The sequence below is a fragment of the Delphinus delphis genome, chromosome 3 (genome assembly GCF_949987515.2).
Source record: "Delphinus delphis chromosome 3, mDelDel1.2, whole genome shotgun sequence".
Lineage (NCBI taxonomy): Eukaryota > Metazoa > Chordata > Mammalia > Artiodactyla > Delphinidae > Delphinus > Delphinus delphis.
The window spans coordinates 167,194,357-167,207,479 of record NC_082685.1 but is presented as its reverse complement, the minus strand read 5'-3'; positions in this window follow the sequence as shown (position 1 = coordinate 167,207,479).

Below are 13,123 nucleotides of genomic sequence, written 5' to 3'. Positions count from 1 at the left end.
ACAGTTACACATATCTCAACTTTATAAGATAAGGAATACTGTACCAAGCAGTTGTAAAACATATAAATTATATGTTAAGCATAGAAACATAGGTATTTATCAGTATTTGAATCAGTTAACAATTGACTAAATATAAATATATAGCTACACACAAAACATGGGAAACTATTGGTTCATTGTACCAGTTGAACCAAACATTTGGCACTCACATTAGGATTGCTTTTAACAACTTAATTTTTGGAATGTGGACCTGTAGAATCATTCCCTAAAATAACTAAGTTAACTGAGTAACTAAACTATGGTAGCAAGCAGACTCCACTTTCTTCTCTCTATTAAAGGAAAGGATAAACAGTTTTAGCTGCTTCAGTGTTTTGGTTTTACGAAGTTTGGCAAATTCGAGTTGCTGAGCAACTCCTTTTGGAGATACTAAGGTTTAGAAATAAGTCCTCGTGTTGTTCTCATCTCTGGACAATAAGGAGGGGCTGTTTTAACCTACGGCCCACAATGGAGACTGTGGTTCTAGTCACCCTAAGCTCCTTGAGGCCAGTGGGTGTGCCCCTCCAAAGCCAGGCTCTTCTCTTCTCCAGGCTGTTCCTCCAATGAATGAAATTCCCCTCTGAAACAGCAGAAGTGATGCAGAGGTATGAACATCCCACTTTGCTCACTTTCCTCAAGACTGTGATACTAATACGCCTCAAAAACTCAATGTGCACATTTCTAAAGCCTTCTGGCCTTTTCACTTTGGACTTTCTATATGGCCATTGTCACAAAAAAAAAAAACAAAAACAAAACAAAAAAACAAAACAAAAAAAAACTCACCGATCTTCTGCAAATATCCAGTAGGTACTGATTTATTTCTAAAAATTCTTCTGCCTGAAAAAGTCTTGATAATTCCTTTGGGTTTGCATATCTCCCACTCAGGTGCACACTGTTCATGCAACTATCTGGGGTCAATTTGACAAGCATTCAACTATGTACTATATTCTCTATGACTGACAACTCAGATCGTTTTCTGTAGAGATATGAATTTTAAGGTTACTAGTGAGGTTATCAGAACTTTAACTGGAGTGCCCTTGGCTTATTTCTTTAGGAATTATGGTGTAGATTTAACTTACAGTGCTTCAAGAAATAACCCCATGTGCATTTTAATCCTCAAAAAATATTCAAATCTAATTGGAATATCCTGTAATCAAAGCGGAACTTGAAAAACCAGAATGTGCAACTCTGAAATAAGTAAAAACCAACATAACTGTACCATCTTTGCAGCATGCAAACTAGGCTTGACAATTGACAATTTAGTAGCCTCCATGGAATCCTGAAATAAGGCTAGCTTTAAGAGGTTCAACTCTATTTTTAAACCAAAGAGGAAAATGAGGTTTTAAAGAGAAGAACAAATCTCCCTTAAGCACTGACAGTAACTTTCCACATCTAGCTATTCCAGATGCAGGGCTGAATCCCAAGTGCCTTATAGCAGAAAAAAGTCCTAACAGTAAAGGAAGGAAGGATTAAAGCTGCCTTTGTCCTGACTATGCAAGTTGCAGGGGTCCATCTCCCTGGTTGTTCATAGTTCACATTTCAGTGACTGTGGAAGCAGATGGTCTCCCTGGAGAAAAGCTCAGGTTGATTGGAGTCTCCCTCAAAGGGCTTCTGAGAGCTTCACTGGAAGGCTTGAAACAGAGGCCAAAGGAACCACTTCCCTTCCTTTGAAACATGAAGGAGTTCTTGAGCTGCATCACAAAAAATTTCCAGGTTCTGGAACTGCTAGGAAAAAGTTTCATGCCCTATTCAAAACTCAAGAAGTAGGAAAATGAGTGATGTCAGTGTGTGTTGGCAGCACTGAAAATAAAAGACACAGATCAGGGATGAGCTGGTCTTGGCAGGACAACTCTTCACTACTGCAAATGCCAGTTATGTCGGGGAGCAATCATAGAACTTCTAGAATGCTTGCCACATGCAGGAAAGTTGATCTGAAGTTCTTCATAAGATACATACATTTTCCCTCTAGCTGACATCCTTAACAAATCTTTGCTAAGACTTCTGTGTGATGCAGGTGGATATAGAAATGGCAGGTCATTTGTGATGGTCGGAGGAGAAGTGTAGTGCCTCTGTTTTAAGACTCCACAGTTACCATTGGAGGCCAGTGACAGCAGTGAACTGGCCAACTTTGAGATACTGCAGGACCCCAGAAGGGCCTGGGTGACAGGTTTTTTTTCTTGCAAAAATTCTTCTATTAAAATAACACATGCATGAGGTGAATAAGTAGCATGGCATTTTCTGAAATTCTAAGTATTTACTGTAGTTGAATGAAGAGTGCAGAGTGTGACTGAGGTATACATTGATTGATAGATAGATAGATAGATAGATAGATAGGTAATGGATGGATGAATAGGTATTGAGATAAATGATAGATCTATAAGTAAAGATATAGATATGGATATAGATAATCTGTTGGTTCTGTTCCTCTGGACAACCTTGACTGATAAAAGCAGTCTATCATAGAGGTGAACACTCAAATCAGATTGGCTATATCTGATTCCCCCACCACTATGGAGTTGCAGAAAACATAAGAAAGTCACTTAACCTCTTTCTCCATCAGCTTCTTCATTTGTACAATGGAGGTAATATTAGCATCTACCTTATGATTTTTTGTGAGGATTAAATAAGCTCACACATTTAAAATGCTTAGAAAACTTGTGGGCCCATAGTAAACATTTCAATATCTGTTAACTATCTCTATTAATATTGATAAATGCTGTTGCTTGTTAAAATTCCCTAAGAGTAACATACAACACTGAATATTCTGTGAAATAAGACTGATCTCCTCAAGCAAACCACTTCAGGAATTCTTAGCAGACTCCAATACCCTCTAAGACTGATAATTTGCATAAGAGTTGCTTTAAGGTTCTGGTTCATGTGTTTTTTTTTAATCTGCTGTGAGAAATACTAGGTTCTGGAAATGCTATGTATTGAAATACCTGTGCAGTTGTGTATTGATGGAGATAAAGGCTTTGAGATGGGCCCAAAAACCACAATACCATTTTGAAAAGAAGTTGGCCATGATTTTAAAAGTTGTTACCTGGAAATTTTCCACCACAATCAAAAGATCTTTGCTTATGCGCACATCATGGGTCACTTGCAGTGAACACGTAGATGCTTTTGATGTGCTACTAGATACTAGATATCACGTGTGATACTAGATCTTGGCATGTGGACCCCTCTGCTATATTCTCTTCTATTCCAAGAAGCCAGGTATGCTTTAGAATGAGGTTTCCTTTTTTTACTTTGTAAAAATTATTCATGATTGTTATAGAAAATTTATGGAAATTTAATAAATGTAGAAAATTTGAAGGGAGAAATATTAAAGAATTCCAACCTTTTTCTGTACCTATTTTTAAACATAATTGAATAGTATTTCCAGACTAGTATATTTTAAGTTAAACATCATATCAGATTTTCTGATTATGAATAATATATGCCACCTTAGAAAATTGGAAAAATGTAGAAAAATATATCAAAAATTACTTGGAAGCTCATAACAATAGAAAACCCAGTTTTGAGTGGTGTAGGGTTTTAGTTTTTCCTATGCATTTAACAATTTTAGAAGTTGTAATCAATACACTGACTATGAGGAAGATTAACACAGAATGAAGCACAGATTGTTGATGAGAAAAGCCATGAAGGGGAGGTTTGTGTCAGATGACAAGTCCTTTCAATCTCTGTAAAAACATATTTATTCAACTCAGTAAGGTATTTTTCAATTGTGTCTATGCTCCTGGTTTCTGTTGTACTTGTTCTGCTTTCTTCTATGAAAATAATTTACAATTCTTGTCTTGGATAAGCTTTCTGTGTCTTCCATCTCTGTCCCTTTCTCCATCATTATATAAATTTTCTTTTCCTGTTCCTATTCATATAGGATAGTTTACCAAATCTGACCCACTCTCACTAATGTAACGTTCTATGGCAAGCTTTGCTTCATGCTGCTTCTCTTGTCCATCCTCAGTGCTATTGAGTTTCAACCTACCCGCAGCTCTTTCTTTGTCACTTCTCTGACTGCCTTTTCATCTCAGCCTGTTTGTTCCTAAAACCTTTCTGCTCCTTTTGACAAAGGACAGGTCAATTTGGATATTGGTGAGTATACTCCTCACCGATCAATGGTTTATGGTACTAATTTTTTTCAGAGATATGCCCTTTCTCTGAATTTTTAGAATGATGTTCCCATTTCATTACTTCCTTGCAGTTTTTATTTTTAAATGTTCTATTTTTTTTGCAGTCTTTCTTTTTCAAAAGTCCTATATTTTTCAGTATTTTTTCATAAGTTCTGTTTTTCCCCTGACTACTGTCCAACTTTTTGACACTCCAGAGTTGGAGCAGATGAAGTCCATTATAATCTTCAGCATCCCTTGCTACCAGGATTCTTTCTGCTCTTGTTCCCACCTACACTATGGGGACTAAGTTTCTAAGATACAATGTGCTACCTCCTGTCTTTTTTGCTCCACTGTCTGCCAGGCTGTTTCTGGAGTGTTGTCACCTCCAGGCGGGTGTTGATGATGGTAGAAATCAGAAGCTCAGCTGCTTCTAGAACTGCCAGACAAGAGGAAGAGAGATAACTAAATATTTTTCTGATAGGTAAAGATCTTTTATTTCTAAACCTCAGAGCACAGTGTGCCAAAAGCATTTCATGCTACAGAATTAAAAATGATAAATTCACATTTTAAAACTTAGCTTATTTTTTTTAACAGAAAGAATATACATGTTAGTATACAAGTCCTTAAAATATTGAGAAATATTGATAAACCCTTGACTCAAAGCCTTGATAGTAAAATGCTCTCAGCTGGTTATTGCTATTGTTTCATTGATCAGTATGATTCATTTTCTCCTGTGCTGTAACAAATTACCACAAAATTAGTTGACCTAAACAATACAAATTTATTATCTTTCAATTATTTAAGTTAGAAGTCTGACAAAGATCTCACTGGACTAAAATCATGGTATGGACTAGGTTGTGTACCTTTCTGAACGCTTTCTGTAGGGGAGAATTTACTTGCTCGCCTTTTCTAGATTATAGAGACCACCTGCATTCCTTGGATTTAGGTCCCTTCCTCCATCCTCAAAGCCAGCAATGGCAGGTCAAGTCCTTCTGTCATCTATGTTGCATCTCTTCCTGACCCTTTTTAGGTCACCACATCTCTCTCTAACCACAGCTGAGGAAGAGTCTCTACTTCTAAGAACCCATGTGATTACATTGGATCCACCCACATAATCAAGGATTACTGCTCATCTCAAGGTTCCCAATCTAATTCACATCTGCAAACTCCCTTTTCCAGGTAAGATAATATACTAATGGGTTTGGGGATTAGGGCATTGACAACTTTGAAGGCCATCGTTCTGCCTGTCACAAAGAGTAAGGCTGGAAAACATTTACCAGCTTAAGAACAATAGTGAATAGTTAAAGGGTAAAGGACTTCCCATCAGATTTGTAATTATTCAGTGTATTTTTCATCATAAAAGAGAGTAATTTGTTTGTAGGAAGCTCTCCTTCAGTGGTTTTCATGTAACTTTTAACCTTGAGTTGCTGATGCTTGCATACTAGTTTGTTGTTGAAACTGTATTTATTTTTTCCATAAAAAATTTAACCATTTTATTGAGGTGTGATTGATGTGTAAAATGGTGTACATATTTAATGTACTCAACTAGATGAGTTTGGGAATAAGCTTACACCCTTGAAACCACCATCACTATCAAGGCCTTAAACAATCCATCACCACCCAAAGTTCCTTCCCACCACCTGCATTCTTATTATTGCTTGTGTGCTAAGAACACTTAACATAAGATCTACTCTCTCAGCAAATTTAAGATATGCAATACAGCATTGTTAGCTATAGACACTATGCGGTAGAGTAGATCTCTAGAAATTATTTTTCTTATATAATTGAAACTTTATCCCTCAACCAGCATCTCCCCATTTCAAATCCTCTTCAGCATCTGGCAATCACCTTTCTACTCTTTGCTTCTATTAATCTTACATTTTATTAATTGGTATTTAATATTTTTTGTGTGCTAAAAATTAACTGATATTTATATCTATATCTATATAGATATAGATGTAAATAATGATATGTATCATGCATTATATGAAAAATGAGTATATAATAAAAGTAAAAAAAGCAGATAACAACACATTATATATAGTATATCCCCATGGAAAATATATAAATGTATAAATAGTCACAAAAGAAATTTAGAAATGCGTCTTCCCAAATCTTTAACAGTGGTCATCTCTGAAAGGTGAGTTACAGGTGATTTTCTTCTCCTCTTTTCCTTAATCTCCAATTATATTTGTGACTTGATGGAAAAATATTATCATAATAATCCTCCTCAAAAAGGGTCTCAACAAACTAATAGATGGTATAAGTTGTAAAAAAATCATCCTAGAGGTAATGAATAAGCTTCTTGTCCTATGAAATAATAGAAACTTAAAACATTTCAAATTGTGTTATAATTAACATTGCTCTGAAAAATAAGTTTTGGTACTAGCTGGTGTTTCTAGTAAAGGAAGATGAAGTATAAAGAATAAAAGACTGGAATTTTTCCATACATTTTAATAATTTAGTAGCATAAATTTAGATGTGATTCCATGGCACTTTGGGTAAATCCCAAAGCTGGAGAATTCAGCACTATGGAATGAATTTTCTAACTGTTAGTGGGGTTGCACTGCACTCCACTCTGTGGAAGAAAAATGGCAGAAGTCATGCAGAGAAGGTGGTGGAACGTGACTTATGTACAAAATGAGCTTCATCTTGGGTGGAAGTAACACCAGAGGTGTTGATCAGATCAGATAGGCAAGCTCTGTATTTCACATCTCTTTTTCTCCTTTCATACAGCAAAATACTGAAGGACTCTCAGAATTTTATATCCTGATGATTCTGTGAGAGAACAAATAGAATTGTCATGCTACGCTACAACCCTAGAGTGAAAACTCTCTACCCTCTTCTCCATGAGACCCAGAAAAGTGAGATTTGATGATACTTTTTCAGTGGCAAATATTTTCCCTCAGGAATAAATAAACATCAATTAAGGGTCTTCTCTCATATATTTTAAAGTAAAATAAAAACTTCTCAGCATATAAATTCCAGGAAACATGCTGAATTTCTTTAATATAACCTCCTATATCAAACTACCATTTTGTGTAGTCTACACTGAGCCTAGATGTGGAAGAATGACAAACCACATTTTATTTATGACATTGTAGGCTCTATAAGTTCTTTGTAGGCTCTAGCCATGTTATGATGTGACACATTTTTTCCTAATTATGAAATAGCAGGTGTTCATTACTAACCTGAAATAAAGACAAATCTGAAAAATGAAGTAAAAAAGCATTCTATAGGCCCATATCTCAGAAATAACCAGTTACCATTCTGGGCTCTTACTGCAAATAGAGTAACACACAATATTGATCCACCAGTGGTTGCAGTTCCACATCAACCCACATGAGCATGCTGGCAGTTGCAAAACTAACTTCCTTTCAGAATCACTGAAGAATTATGTTTAAAATAGCTTCCTGGGACACTTGCCAGTTTTAATACATCAGAATTTCCAGGTGTGAGCCTCAAGAATTTATAATTTTAACAAGCTCCTTAGACATTTCTTATAAACCAACTCAATCCAATTCCAAAAATAAATGTTTGGAAGCCACTGGCAGATATTGTGATTATTGATTCCTGATTATTGGTGTCCCTCTCTCCCTCACATGCAGTGTTCAACCCAAAAACAAACTTTGTAGCTTCTACCAACTCACAGCTCTCAAAGCTGACCGATAACACCACTTACCTGCCTTGCTACCATCCTGGGCAAAGCAACCATCATCTTTTGACTGGAAAATAGAAGCAGCTTCCTCAATGGCTTTACCGGTTTTGCTCCTGCCTAGAATCATATTGTTAAAGTATAGATGGATGATATTGCCTATTACCATCTACTGGTTCCCACTGCAGTGACAACAAAATATAAACGCTTTTCCCAGGCTTTCAATGCTCTACAACAGCGGTCCTCAAACACACCCTTTCAGCCGTGTATGCTAGAAGAGTCCAGGGATACTACTAAACAGTACACAGACAGCCCCTGCAACAACAAATTTTCTGTGCCTAAATGTCAGTAATGCTGACAGTGAAAAGTCTGCTCTACACAAGCTGGGTCTTCTACCAACCTTGCGTTTATTCACCATTGTAGCCATTTTCCTCAATTCTCCCATCTGTAGAACGTGCTGAGCTCATTTCTACATCAGAAACTTCCTAATTACTTGTGGCAGAGCCAGGATGAGATGCCTTCTAACCTGCACCAGGTTTGGTATGAGCGTGAAATAAGCTTTGTGTGTGCTGAGTCACTGAGACACAAGGGCTGTCTGTCCCCACAGCAGACAAATGTCTTAACCTGACTTGTATACATACTCCCCAAGTCAATGAATACATGTTACCAACATAGATTTTTAATGGCAGTACTATTTTCCAATTAGGCTATACCACGATTTATTTAATGCTACTCCATTGTGAGAAGAGTTTGTTTTAGTGAAAAAGAAGTATCATCAACAAAAACAAACAAAACAAGAAAACCTCCTAGAACTAATAGAAAAACTGTCTTGTGCACTGTAGGACATTTATCAATAGCAGCATCTGTGGTCTCTACCTGCTAGATCCCAGGTGTGACAACCAGATATTGCCAAATGTTTCCTGGAGGAAAATCCCCTGTTTGAGAACCACTGATGTAGAGCATTACAAACCTGGGAAATGCATCTATATTCTGTTGTCGCTGCAGTGGGAAGCCAGTGGATGGTAACAGACAGTGGAGTGAGATAAGCTTACTTTCTCAATCACTTTCCTACACACTAGCAACAAACAAGTAGGATTTGAAAATTAATACACTTTTCATTAGCACCCCCCAAGATGAAATAGGTATAAATCTGACAAAACATCTACAAGGCATATATGAGAAAAACTACAAAACTGATGAGAGGGGAAAAGCAAGTAAATGGAGGGATACTCTATGTCCATGGATAGGAAGACTCAATATTATCAAGATGTCAGTTCTTCCCAACTTGATCTATAGATTTAATGAAATCCCAATCAAAAGCCCAGCAAGTTACTTTATGGATATTGAAACACTGATTCTAAAATTTATATGGGGAGGCAAAAGATCCAGAATAGCCAGCACAAAATTGAAGAAGAACAAAATCAGAGAACTGACACTACTTGACTTGAAGACTTACTACAAAGCTACAATAATCAAGAGAGTGGTGTAAGAATAGACAGATAAATATATGAAAAGAACAGAATCCAGATATAGATGCACATAAATATAGTCAACTGATCTTTGACAAAGGAGCAAAAGCAGTACAATGAAGCAAAGATAGTCTTTTCAACAGATGGTGCTGGAACACCTGGACATCCACAAACAAAAAAATGGTTTTAGACACAGACTTTACACCCTTCACAATTATTAATTCAACATGGATCACAGACCTAAATGTAAAAGGCAAAACTATAAAACTCTTAGAAAATAACATAGGAGAAAACCAAGATGACCTTTGGTATAGTGATGACTTTTTAGATGCAACATGTATCACAGACCTAAACGTAAAAGGCAAAACCATAAAACTCTTAGAAGATAACATAGGAGAAAACCTAGATGACCTTGGGTATAGTGATGACTTTTTAGATGCAACACCAAAAGCACAATCCATGAAAGAAAGAATTGATAAGCTGGACTTCATTAAAATTAAAAACTTCCACTCTACAAAAGACAATATCAAGAGAATGAGAAGAAGACAAACCAAAGACTGGGAGAAATATTTGCAAAAGATACATGTGGTAAAATACTCTAATCCAAAATATACAAAGAACTCTTAAACCTCAACTGTAAGTAAACAAACAACCCAATTAGAAATTGGGCCAAAGACCTTAACAGATACTTCATTGAAGAAGATTATACAGATGGCAAATAAGCATATAAAAAGATGATTTATATGGGAAATACAAATTAAAACAATGAGATATCACTATACACCTATTAGGATGACCAAAATCAGGAACACTGACAACACCAAATACTGGAGAAGATGTGAAGCAACAGGAACTCTCATTCATGGCTAGTGGGAATGCTCAATGGTACAGCCACGTTGGAAGACAGTTTAGTGGTGTCTTACAAAGCTAATCATACTCTTCCTTTATGGTCCAGCAATTGTACTCCTTGGTATTTACTCAGATAAATTGAAAACATATCCACACAAAACCTGTAAACATATGCTTATAGAACCTTTTATATATAACTGCAAAACAACCAAGATGTTCTTCTGTAGGTGAATAGGTAAATAAACTGTGGTACATCCAGACAATGGAATATTATCTGGTGCTAAAATGAAATGAGCTCTCAAGCCATAAAAAGACAAGGAAGAACCTTAAATGCATCTTCTTAGGTGAAAGAAGACAATATGAAAATCTACATATGATTTCATACCCATGACATTCTGGAGACGGCAAAACTATGGAGGCAATATAAAGATCCGTGGTTGCCAGGTGTTAAGAAGGGTGGGGAGAGATGAATAGGTGGAACACAGAGGATTTTCAGAGCATGAAAATACTCTGTATGATACCATAATGGTGGATACATGCCATTATACATTTGTCCAAACCCATAGAATGCACAGTACCAAGAGGAACCACTATGTAAACTATGGACTTTGAGTGATTTTGAGGTGTTGATGTAGGTACACCAATTGTAACAAATCCCTCTTGTGGGTATTTGTTGATAGTTGGGGAGGCTCTCCATGTGTGGAGGCAGTAGGTATGTGGGAAAATTCTGTGCCTTCTACTCAATTTTGCTGTGAACGTAAAACTGCTCTAAAAAAGTAAAGTCTTTTCAAAAAAGAAATGTCAAAGAAAAAAATCACATTTTCCACCTTATGATCTCTGCAGGGTCAAGGCATATTTTCTTTGTCTCCCAGTTTTGACCAGGGGTTTCCAAATGCTGGTCTTCTGAGATTTAGTCAGTAAAACCACGTTCATCTTCCCCAACAATTTCATTGTTTTGTAACATTTGAACATGAGACAAGGAATGACCCCTGAGCTGCCTTTAGTAAAATTTCTTAATATTTTGGATCCAAACTTGTAAAGAGGGTGTTGGCACTTGCTACTGTGGGTGCTATAACGGGTGACCGTTATACCCAAATGCCCCAAGGAGTGGCCCATGCACAGCAGGCATTCTGTAAGTGTCACAGTTTGTGGTCGGTCGCTGTGGTCTGCTGTGGGCGCTGATCAGATTTTTAAGTGCTGAGCAATTGATGGGTATCAGGGAAGGGAACCTGCTCTGCTGAGATTTTTTTTTTTAATAGGGAGGGAAAGAGAGAGAATTAAACTCACAAAAACAGATGATAAAGATAAAAGGCTGCTTGTTTATTTATTTTGAATTAGGGAGATTTCAGCTGAGTTTTGGAACCCTCTGAGAGTAACTGTCACCCAAGTTAGATACTGATGCTGGTGCTCACTTTTTGATACAAACATTTCTGATGGTACCCTGCTGTCTTTGTGATGCTGAACACACCAGCAGGGGATGTTTTTGAGGCCAAATTCTAAGCAGGACCCTATATACAAAACTTTTTCTTTTGCCTGTCATATGACTGTGACTCATCTGTAATACTATCTAAGGTCAGATAGTTTAATAAAAGGACAAAATTAAGTTAAAATCTTCAGTAAGACAGACACTTTGGGACCTTTTTTGTTAGCTATAAATTAGAACTTTGCTTGTCCAGACCATCACAGGAAACTATAAATTGTGGTTTATAAGTTTAAATCCAGTGAAGAAAACCTAGATGGCTGAGTTGTTTTTAGAGGAGAAAACTAGAGAAATCTAGAAGCTCCAATTATGTCAAGCTTGAAAGTTTGGCAAAAACAAAAGTATAATTTGCAATTATACTTTAGAAATCCAAAGTGTACAGAAATCTAAAATCGACAGATTTTCAGATTTTCTCCCAAAAGGATTGTAAAAGTATCTTGGGCATCTACCTGTCATGTCTTTTGCCATGCACAATAAATTTGATAGTCTTGCTTTGGTGATTTAATGGAAAGAAAGCAAATAAATCAGAATAATGTGGGATTTTAGAGTTTTGCATTGGTCACACATCTGACTGTCCTTGAAGTGGTTTTATTTTGCAACATTGTAGAATCCTAATGAGATATGAAGAAAGAAAGCCTGGAAAACAAGTGCATTTCCATATTGGCATCGACACAGGAATGTCAGCTGAAGGGAAGTAGGAGGACTGCAAACCTCACTGAGTTTTTCCTGACCCAGCATCTTAAAATGTCCTCATTTGAAAGCATCCGATCACAGACTCTTAGAAACTTGCCCTGGCATATCTTCTAGAATGGAATAAGCAACATGACAGCAGGGCTACCGGGTAAAGAAACTTGATGAACTAAGATAAAAATGTGTTTTGTTTTGTTTGGTGGTCTTTGATCATCAGAAGGAAAAGGACTGAGTAATACAGGAAGACATTTTGTAAAACAAAGAAGCTTTGGCACATTGGCTGAAAAAGGCAAAGCAAGAAAAGTGGGTAATTGTCTTAACCCAAGAACAAAGGAAAACAAATGTTTATTTATAGAGAGCTCATAGAAACTAACACCGCTCAGATACATAGCCAGTCCACACATGTTATGGTTTATGTTGGTGCTTTCTTCTGGTTTGGGGCAGAACAACTCACATTCTCCATCTTATGTCTTATGCAAGGCATGTGCACATCCAGACAGTTCATCAGCTTCTCTCCCAATCCCTGTAATACAGGCATCACCCCCACTTTTTAGAGATAAAGCCACTGAGATGTGGAGAGTTCGAGGACCATGCAGGACAATGTCTCCAGTCGGTGGTGCAGTTGGTCTCTGTCTGGGACACCCTTTTTTTTGGAAGGTCGTTCTTGAGAGACTAGCATGACCAGGTTGGTGGGGACAGGGCTAGTGCAAGGTGTGCAGTAACTTTGTGCAGTAGCTCCCCAAGGTATAGGCTGGGGTCATCTTGGTGGGGTTAATGAGGTCATTTTAAAATTCTGCTAAGCTTAAGAACCTCCTTTTCAAAAACACAGATTCCT